This window comes from Otolemur garnettii, unplaced genomic scaffold, assembly GCF_000181295.1.
Source record: "Otolemur garnettii isolate 467f Iridium unplaced genomic scaffold, OtoGar3 scaffold00028, whole genome shotgun sequence".
NCBI classification, from domain to species: domain Eukaryota; kingdom Metazoa; phylum Chordata; class Mammalia; order Primates; family Galagidae; genus Otolemur; species Otolemur garnettii.
In genome coordinates this window covers 8323265-8332836 of record NW_003852423.1, presented here as the reverse complement: position 1 = coordinate 8332836, position 9572 = coordinate 8323265, and the positions used below count along the sequence as shown (strand labels likewise).

The 9572-nt window shown below is 44.5% G+C and overlaps 1 pseudogene; it reads left to right on the top strand.

Moving 5' to 3' along the window:
- Positions 1 to 559: 559 nt before the first annotated feature.
- Positions 560 to 7966, top strand: LOC100952401 (annotated as a pseudogene).
- The last annotated feature ends 1606 nt before the right edge of the window (positions 7967 to 9572 follow it).

Sequence of the window (9572 nt, the reverse complement as noted above, 5' to 3'; positions counted from 1 at the left end):
AATACTGTATGATCTTACTTAGATATGGAAACTGAAGAAAGAAGTCCAACTCATAGAAGCAGGGAGTGGAATCATGGTTGCCAGGGGCTGGGAGGTGAGGGGAACGGGGAGATGTTGGTTAAAGTGTACAAACTGTCAAAAAGTAAGTTCTGGGGATCTAATGTACAACATGGTGATAGTAGTTAATAATACTGTATCTATAATTGAAATTTGCAAAGAGAGTAAAGTGTCCTTACCACACCACAGACACACACACATCCCTGAGTGGTAACTAACTGTGGTAATGGAGGTGTTCATTAACCTGATGTGACAATCATTTCACAGTGTATATATGCTGCATCGTCACAAGGTACACCTTGAATATTTATACTTTTTATTTGTCAGTTATACCTCAGTAAAGCTGGGGTGGAGGGAGAAGAATGTCTTCCTTCCTTGAGTAAAAACTGGGGCCTGCTGGGTGCTGCTGAGTCTGAGACAGCCTCAGGGCAAAGGTATAGGAGGGAACATTGCAGAAACAGGGAGCCAGGGCACTGGCGCCAGAGGGGCAATCCCAGTCCTCATGGCGGAGCGCGTGACGCAGAGGAGGTTTGTCTTATTGACAGTAGCTTGTCGGAGAAGCCCATCTGAGTCCTTTACTCCTATGGTTCCCAACCCCAGGACCGGTACTGATCCATGGCCCATTAGGAACTGGGCTGCACAGCAGGAGGTGAGCGGCAGGGAAGCTTCATCTATATTTACAGCGGCTTGCCTTCACTAGCATCACTGCCCGCACCCTATCTCCTGTCACATCTGATTCTCATAGGAGCAGAACCCCTACTGTAAACTGTGCACGCGAGGGATCTAGGTTGTGAGCTCCTTGTGAGAATCCAACATTCTCCTCCATCCATCCTCAGAAAATTTGTCTTCTGTGAAACCAGTCCCTGGTGCCGGAAAGGCTGGCTTTACTCTGTCCCTGTCCTACCTTGTAGGCTTGCTCTGCACTGATCCTTCTTTTATTCTTTTGTCCCACCCACAGCAAATCCCCAGAAAAATGCTACCTCAGGCTTTTATAAGAGAAGCGGATTCAAAGTTACCTGTGACTTACATTTTACAGCCTGAAAATAACTTTAGTTGCCCCCCGAATTACAGAAGTAATATATGCACATTGTCAACCAGCAACAGACCCTACAGAAAGGAAGCAGGAACTTAAAAGCACCTAGAGGGCTGCCGCCCAAAGATAACTGTTTCTATGTAATGTACACATATGCATATATATTGTTTTCTAATAATAATTTCTATGATAATTTACATCTTAATTATATAATTTTATAAAGATTTTTTTTTTTTTGCATCAGACTGCTTCTTTTTTTTTTTTTTTTGAGACAGAGTCTCACTATGTCGCCCTGGGTAGAGTGCTGTGGCATCACAGGTCACAGCAACCTCAAACTCTTGGGCTTAGGCTATTCTTTTGCCTCAGCCTCCCTAGTAGCTGGGACTACAGGCACCCACCACAACGCCCAGCTATTTGTTGTTATTGCTATTGCCATTGTTGTTTAGCAGGCCCGGGCTGAGTTTAACCCACCAGCCTCGGTGTATGTGGCTGGTGCTCTACCCACTGAGCATGCTGCCAGCCTGCCTTTTTTTTGTTTTTTTGTTTTTTTTTTAAGACAGCATCTCATTTTGTTGCCCTCTGTAGAGTACTATGGTGTAATAGTTCACAGCAACCTTAAACCCCTGGGATCAAGAAATTCTCTTGCCTCAGCCTCCCGAGTAGCTGGGACTACAGGCACCTGCCACAAGCCCAGCTATTTTTTTTTATATTTATTTTTTTTTAAAGACAGAGTCTCACTCTGTCGCCCTCAGTAGAGTGCTGTGGCGTCCCAGCTCACAGCAACCTCCAACACCTGGGCTTACACGATTCTCTTGCCTCAGCCTCCCAAGTAGCTGGGACTATGGCACCCACCACAATGCCTGCCTATTTTTTGTTGCAGTTTGGCTGGGGCTGGGTTTGAGCCAGCTCCCTATGCACTGAGCCACAGGCGCTGCCCACGCCCAGCTATTTTTTAGAGACAGGGTGTCATTCTGTCTCAGGCTGGTCTTGAACTCCTGAGCTCAGGTAATCCACCTGAGGCAGCCTCCCAGAGTGCTAGGAGTACAGGAGTGAGCCACTGTAACCTGCCCATCTGGTTGCTTTTTGTAACTGCTTTTGAAAAACCACTTATACTGAGTCCATATAAACAAATAGCTCTACATTGTTATCTTTATGGGCTGTAAAGTACTCAATAGTATGTGTGTAACTTGATTTAGCTAAACAGTTTGCTACTAATAAATGTTTATATTATCCATTTTTTTATAATTATAAACAGTTAAATTTTGGTTACACATATTTTGGGGTACATATCTGATTTTTATACAATGTAAACGTCCCCAAATTTCTGAGTTAAAGAATATAAACTTTGGGGGGAGGGTTAGCTGTATTCTGCCAAAAGCTGCCCAGAAAGGATCACATATGGTTACTAGTGGTACCTTTTTGAAAATAGAATATTCTAATTTTGAATTGCAGTAAATATTCTCTGATTATCTTACTAAACTTTACTATTACTAAAACCTAGATTAAAAAGGATCTTCTTTTTTTTTTTTTTGAGACAATCTAAAGCTGTCACCCTGGGTAGAGTGCTATGGCATCATAGCTCACAGCAACCTCTGCTTCTTGGGCTCCAGCTATCCTCTTGCCTCAGGTTTTTTTTTTTTTTTTTCCTATTTTTAGTAGAGATGGGGTCTTGGTTTTGCTCAGGCTAGTCTCAAACTCGTGAGCTCAAGTGACCCACTCACCTCAGACTCCCAGAGTGCTAGGATAACAGGTGTGAGCCACCTCACCTGGCCAAAAAGGATCTTTTATTTTTTTTATTTTTTATTTTTTTTTTTTGAGACAGAGCCTCAAGCTGTCCCCCCGGGTAGAGTGCTGTAGCATTACAGCTCACAGCAACCTCCAACTCCTGGGCTCAAGCGAGTCTCCTGCCTCCGCCTCCCAAGTAGCTGGGACTACAGGCGCCCGCCACAACGCCCGGCCATTTTTTGGTTGCAGCCGTCATTGTTGTTTTGGTGGGTCCGGGCTGGGAATTCGAACCCGCCACCCTAGGTGTACGTGGCTGGCGCCTTAGCTGGTTGAGCTATAGGTGCCAAGCCAAAAAGGATCTTTTAAAGAAAGTTTCATCTACTGTTTTCTCCTCTCTGCCTTTCTACGCTGTCTCATTTCTGTCTGAAAGTGCTTTGTGATCACAGTGTCCCAGTATTATTTACTACTTTGTGACTATTACAAGCACCAGTTGACTGTGCACATTATTCTGTGTGATGTATGTCCTTTTGTAATTCAGTGGTAAGTGAATTTCCCCACTTCTGTTGAATTATATCTCTCCAAACCTTTGAGATTAAAGAGAGGGAGAGTTAGGAAGAAACAGGATCTGGATCTGCTTCCTGCAAAAGTGTCAATATTTGTTAAAACAAAGAGTACCTCCAATGGAGTGCCATCTGTCCTCGTCTTTGAGGGCCTGCCTGTGCATCTTTTCCCTGCCAAGAGACGATTATTTGGCACAACCGACGTGGAAACTCAGCACTGTGGTCTACAGATCAGAAACTGGCTTATGTAAACAGATGCCTTGCTATGTGAAAACTGGAAGTATAGAAATGTGTTTCATTTTTGAAACTATAAGTTAGGAACTGTTTACTTCACCAAAATATTTCCTATAAGAATCTTTTATTTATTTATTTTTGAGACAGAGTCTCAAGCTGTGGCCCTAGGTAGAGTGCCGTGTCGTCATCATAGCTTGCAGCAACCTATAACTCTTGGGCCCCAGCGATCCTCTTGCCTCACTTTTTTTTTTTTTTTTTTTGTAGAGATAGAGTCTTCCTTTATCGCCCTCGGTAGAGAGCTATGGTGTCACAGCTCACAGCAACCTCTAGCTCTTGGGCTTAGGCGATTCTCTTGCCTCAGCCTCCCAAATAGCTGGGACTACAGGCGCCCACCACAGCACCTGGCTATTTTTTTGATGCAGTTTGGCCAGGGCTGGGTTTGAAACCACCCACCCCCCCCACACCTTGGTATATGGGGCTGGTGCCCTACCCACTGAGCCATAGGTGCCACCCTCACTTTTTTTTTTGGTAATTTTAGTAGAGACAGGGTCTCTCTCTTGCTCGGGCTGGTCTGGAACCCATGAGCTCAAGCAATCTACTCGCCCCTTGGCCTCCCAGAATACTAGGATTGCAGGCATGAGCCACCATGCCTGGCCCTGTAAGAATCTTTTAATCAGCGGGATTACCTAGTTGATTTAAACATTCAGACTATCCATAGGTCATTTTGTTGTATAGCTTTTTAGGAAGTGAGCAGTTGATCAGGTGAGACATGAGTCCCTTCTCATAGTTTTATTATTTCAACCACACTGCCTCTGAAGCAAATAAACTCACTACTTTCTCCTAATACGTATGGAAATTATGTTCTGTTGCAGTTTTCAGGATGAAGCATAGCATACGAAGTCTAGCCCGAGAGAGTTGCAGTCCCCAGCTCGATGCTGGTACCTCATCCTATCACCAATAGCCTTTCTTTTAGGAGGCCATGTGTCCTTCTGAGTATGGTCAGCTACCTGGCCTGAGTACCAAAGAGAGTCTTAGTTACCTGGATTTCTTTGGGGAGAACTCAGATTCTTTCCAACAGGAACCTGAAGAGAATTCAAGAGGTCATCCTGGGCAAGAGTTGTGAAAGTTGGTCACAGAAATTGGATCATTTTTGTCATACCCAACTAAAATACACCAGAGGGGAAAAGAAACTCTCAGGGCATATAACATTTCTCTAAGAATGTAAGTCTCTGCAAGCCTGGCTGCTGAAATTGCCTGCTGTAACCCCAAACCAGTTTTATACAAGAGCTGCTGAAACAACCTCCGAAGACTTTAGGACTGGTTTACCCATTGTTATCACTTACCCATCAAAACTTTCCAGCTACCCGAAATCTTACTACAGACTTTCTCATAAAGCACTACATAGGTTGGGTGCACTGGTTCACACCTGTAATCTTAACACTCTGGTAGGCTGAGGTGGAGGATTGCTTGAGCTCAGGAATTAGAGACCAGCCTGAGCAAGAGACAGACCCTCTCTCTACTAAAAATAGAAAGATTAGCCTGGCATTGTGGTGGGTGCCTATAGCCCCAGCTACTCAGGAGGCTGACACAGGAGGATCCTTCCACTCAGGAGTTTGAGGTTGCTGTGAGCGAGGCTGATTTCACAACACACTAACCTGGGCAACAGAGTGAGACTCTGTTTCAAAAAAAAAAAAAAGCACTACATAGAATTTCTCCCCCCGCCCTTTTTAGTTTTTGCAGGTTTTTTTTTTTTTTTTTTTTTTTTGCCAGGGCTGGGTTTGAACCTGCCACCTCTGGAATATGGGGCCCATGCCCTACTCCTTTGAGACACACGTATTCTGTCTCTTAAAAAAAAAAATAAAACCTCTAACCTTCTCTTTGTTCTTTAGACACTCTCAAGACCACCCAGTCTGCACTTATGCCTCAAACTACAATTCTTTCTTCCAAAATAAAATGTTGTAATTTCGAAGATTTATCTCTGTATTTTATTTGACTTCAACAGAGTGAAATTCTGAAATTTCCAGAATACACTGGACAGCTTTCAGATGCACAGTGCATTGCTAAGTGGGATGTTTGCCACTCGGAATTTCTACCCATCTGTGTCTCATCCACTTCTCCCAGAAAATGAATTAATTTTGGATCCTCAAACCATCTGTAGACTCTGACTCAACAGCACTCTTACAACCCTAAACACTCTATCCAGCTATGTCATTCCTTCCAAGGGTATTTCTGAAAGACACCACCTCCCCTCATTTAGACCTTCACCTAATCTCCCTCTTCCCAAGAAAAGAACAGTTATCACAGCCTCGATCAGGGTTCTAGGCTAGTTGCTCCAGTTTTCCCTCCATTGGGTGGAACAGCCCCAGAGTGTGTTCTTCCCTCACTGCAAAGCATTCAGCTGCTCTGCAGACATCTTAGCCCAGTTTACTTAGATCCTGCTAATCTTAGGATCTTGGCCACCATTGGAATACATAGTTCCAGCCTCCAAAGATACATGGGCATGTTTTCCAAATAGGCTTTGCCTGTGGGCTAAATTAATTAATTGATTCAAAATATTTAAAGAGCACCTGTTATATGTCACACATGGTTCTGAGAACATTATTAATGTGAATAAAACAAAGCCCCAGGCTCGGCGTCTGTGGCTCAAGTGGCTAAGGCACCAGCCACAGACACCTAAGGTGGCGGGTTCAAATCCAGCCTGGGCCCACCAAACAACAATGATGGCTGCAACCAAAAAATAGCCAGGTGTTGTGGTGGGTGCCTGTGGTCCCAGCTACTTGGGAGGCAGAGGCGGGAGACTCACTTGAGCCCAGGAGTTGGAGGTTGCTGTGAGCTGTGATGCCATGGCACTCTACCCAGGGGGACAGCTTGAGGCTCTGTCTAAAAAACAAAACAAAACAAAGCCCCAAATCTAATGAGACTTGCAATCTATTTGACAGAGATGGACATTAGACAAATAGTTTGTCAGGGAATAGTAAGAGCTAAAAAGAAAAATAAAGCAGGGGAAAAGGATGAGGCAGAGGGGAGTGATGGTCTGTGCATGGCACACACCACACATCTGTGTTACACAGGGAGGTGGGCAGGGAAAGTCTTACCTGAAGGAGGGAGAAAGTCGCACACTTATCTGGGGGAAAGAGAATTCCAGGTAGTGCGAATAGCAAGTTCAATTGCCCTGAGGCAGGGGAGTACTGATTATCTCAAGAAATAGTGTGGATGCCAGTGTAGTAGTATCAGGGAGCAGGGTCATGTACCAAAGCATATTGAACATCACAGACTATGGTAAAGAACTTGTATTTTACTCCAACAGGTATAGGAAGCTATTAGAGGATTTGGGCCACAAATTAATATATGCAAAGCATAGTACACTGCACATATTAAGTACTCAAAAAACCTTAGCTTTCATTTTTACTGTCCTTGACTGTACAGGAGATCTCCATTCTGTTTTATAAGAGGGAAGTTTTTCAGTGGTCTTCTTCTCTGCCCTTTTTTTTTCTGTAGAGACAGAGTTTCACTGTATTGCCCTCAGTAGAGTGCTGTGGCATCACACAACTCATAGCAACCTCCAACTCCTGGGCTTAGGCTCCCTAGTAGCTGGGACTACAGGCATCCGCCACAACGCCCGGCTATTTTTTTGTTGCAGTTCGGCTGGGGCCAGGTTTGAACCCGCCGCCCTCAGTATGTGGGGCTGGCGCCCTACCCACTGAGCAATAGGCGCCGCCCTCTTCTCTGCCTTTTTCTCTCCTTCTTTGTCTTTTTTTTTTTTTGCCAAAGCCATAGGATAAGAGCATCATCTTTCTCTTCTTGTGCTCTCATCAGTCACTGGACAGTCACTTTTTTGACCCCATACCTTCAATAAAGTTGCAGAGTTTTGCTGAAGAGATCTGTGAAGTTGATGAGGAAATTACCAAATACTCTGTGACTATCAAGACCATGCTGGAAGGTTTGTGAACGGATGATGCAGGAGATGATGCCCCAGTTCCTTGGCCAATTGTTAATGCAGCAATATTTAGAGACTGTCATTCAGAGTTGTGCCCACTGCAAGGACGACCCCTTCTCCTCCTTTGAGGATGATGGGAACAAAGAAAACCAAACAGACGGTAACCCTGTTGGGGACCAAGAATTCCTGAAAGTTGACCAAGGAACATGTTTTGAACTTATCCTGGTTGCAAACTGCTTAGGCGTCAAAGATTTGCTAGCTGTCACATGCAAGGCTGTTGCCAATGTGGTCCTGGGGAAGACTGCTGAGATCAGCAAGACCTTAGAAAGCAAAAACAACTTTACTGAGAAGGAGGAAGCCCAGGGACATGAAGAGAACCAGTGGTGTGAAGGCAGTGAGATGCTGTGCCTGATACTGTAACACTATAAGGATTGTTCCAAACACCAGTAGCTGGTCTGTTCATACCTGTCAGTATTATGGACAGAGAGCAGACAAAGGCAGCAGCAAATCCATCGTAATAGCAGAATGGTCCTCATGGCATGCGTGGTTTGAGTACAGATTCCAAACCTGTGGCTGACTTTCTTCTAATATGATCAAAAGTTTCTTATTTCTTTGCTCCAAACAAAACTGAGCTGTGGGTTCTCTACAGAAAGTGGCACATTGGGCTTTCTCTCTCTTTTTTTTATAAAGCAATTTCTGCCTAGTTTACTGTCCAGTTAACTTTGGTGATCTTTGGTAGCTGGGACCACAGGCACCCGCCACAATGCCCGGCTATTTTTTTGGTTGCAGCCATCATTGTTGTTTTGGCGGTCCCGGGCTGGATTCGAACCCGCCACCTTAGATGTATGTGGCTGGCGCCTTAGCCACTTGAGCCACAGGCGCCGAGCCTTGGTGACCTTTTAAAAGTTGGCATTGTACATAAAATGACTTACAAAAAGTTTTTCTGAGGTAGAATTATTCTATTTCAGAAATATTAATATTATCTTAATTCATGAGTTGGGAACTGGAGAAAGGCTGCTTGCAGTGAACGTTCTCAGGGGGGATATAGGAACGACTTTCAGCTTCTTACTTTTTTTTGTTTATTTGTTTGCAGTTTTTGGCTGGGGCTGGGTTTGAACCCGCCACCTCCAGCATATGGGGCTGGTGCCCTACTTCTTTCAGCCATAGGCACCCCCCCACTTTCAGCTTGATTAGTCGGTACATAGCAGGACTACTTTAGTTGGGTTGGAGGATTTAAAAATTTTTTAAAGAATTTTCTTAGCTTTGAATAGATTGCCTAGAGACCTAGTTACTTTCTAGTTTGTGGATTTTTTATTTTTATTTTTTGTAGAAATGTAACTGGACAGTTTGTTAGCTTTTCAATTAAAAAAGATACTTAATGGCTAGGCATGATTGCTCACACCTGTAATCCAGCACTCAAGGAGGCTGAGGTGGGTGGATTGCCTGAGTTCACTGGTCGGAGACCAGCCTGAGCAAGAGCGAGACCCTGTCTCTACAAATAGCCAGGCATTGTGGTTGGCACCTGTAGTCCCATCTACTCTGGAGGCTGAGACAAGAGAATCATCTGAGCCCAAGAGTTTGAAGTTGCTGTGAGCTATGACACCACAGCACTCTATCAAGGGTGACAAAATGAGACTGTCACCAAAAAAAAAGATACTTAATAACTGCCCTGCAAAGAATGGTATTTTCTAATGTTTTTTAAGTTTTAATTTTTTTTTTTTTTTTTTGAGACAGAGCCTCAAGCTATCCCCCTGGGTAGAGTACCATGGCATCACGCTCACAGCAACCTCCAACTCCTGGGCTCAAGCGCGTCGCCTGCCTCAGCCTCCCAAGTAGCTGGGACTACAGGCGCCCGCCACAATGCCTGGCCATTTTTTGGTTGCAGCCATCATTGTTGTTTGGCGGGCCCGGGCTGGGGATTCGAACCCGCCACCTTAGGTGTATGTGGCTGGCGCCTTAGCCGCTTGAGCCACAGGCGCCGAGCCAAGTTTTAATTTTTTAAACATAAAAATTTCCTGCCTTAAAA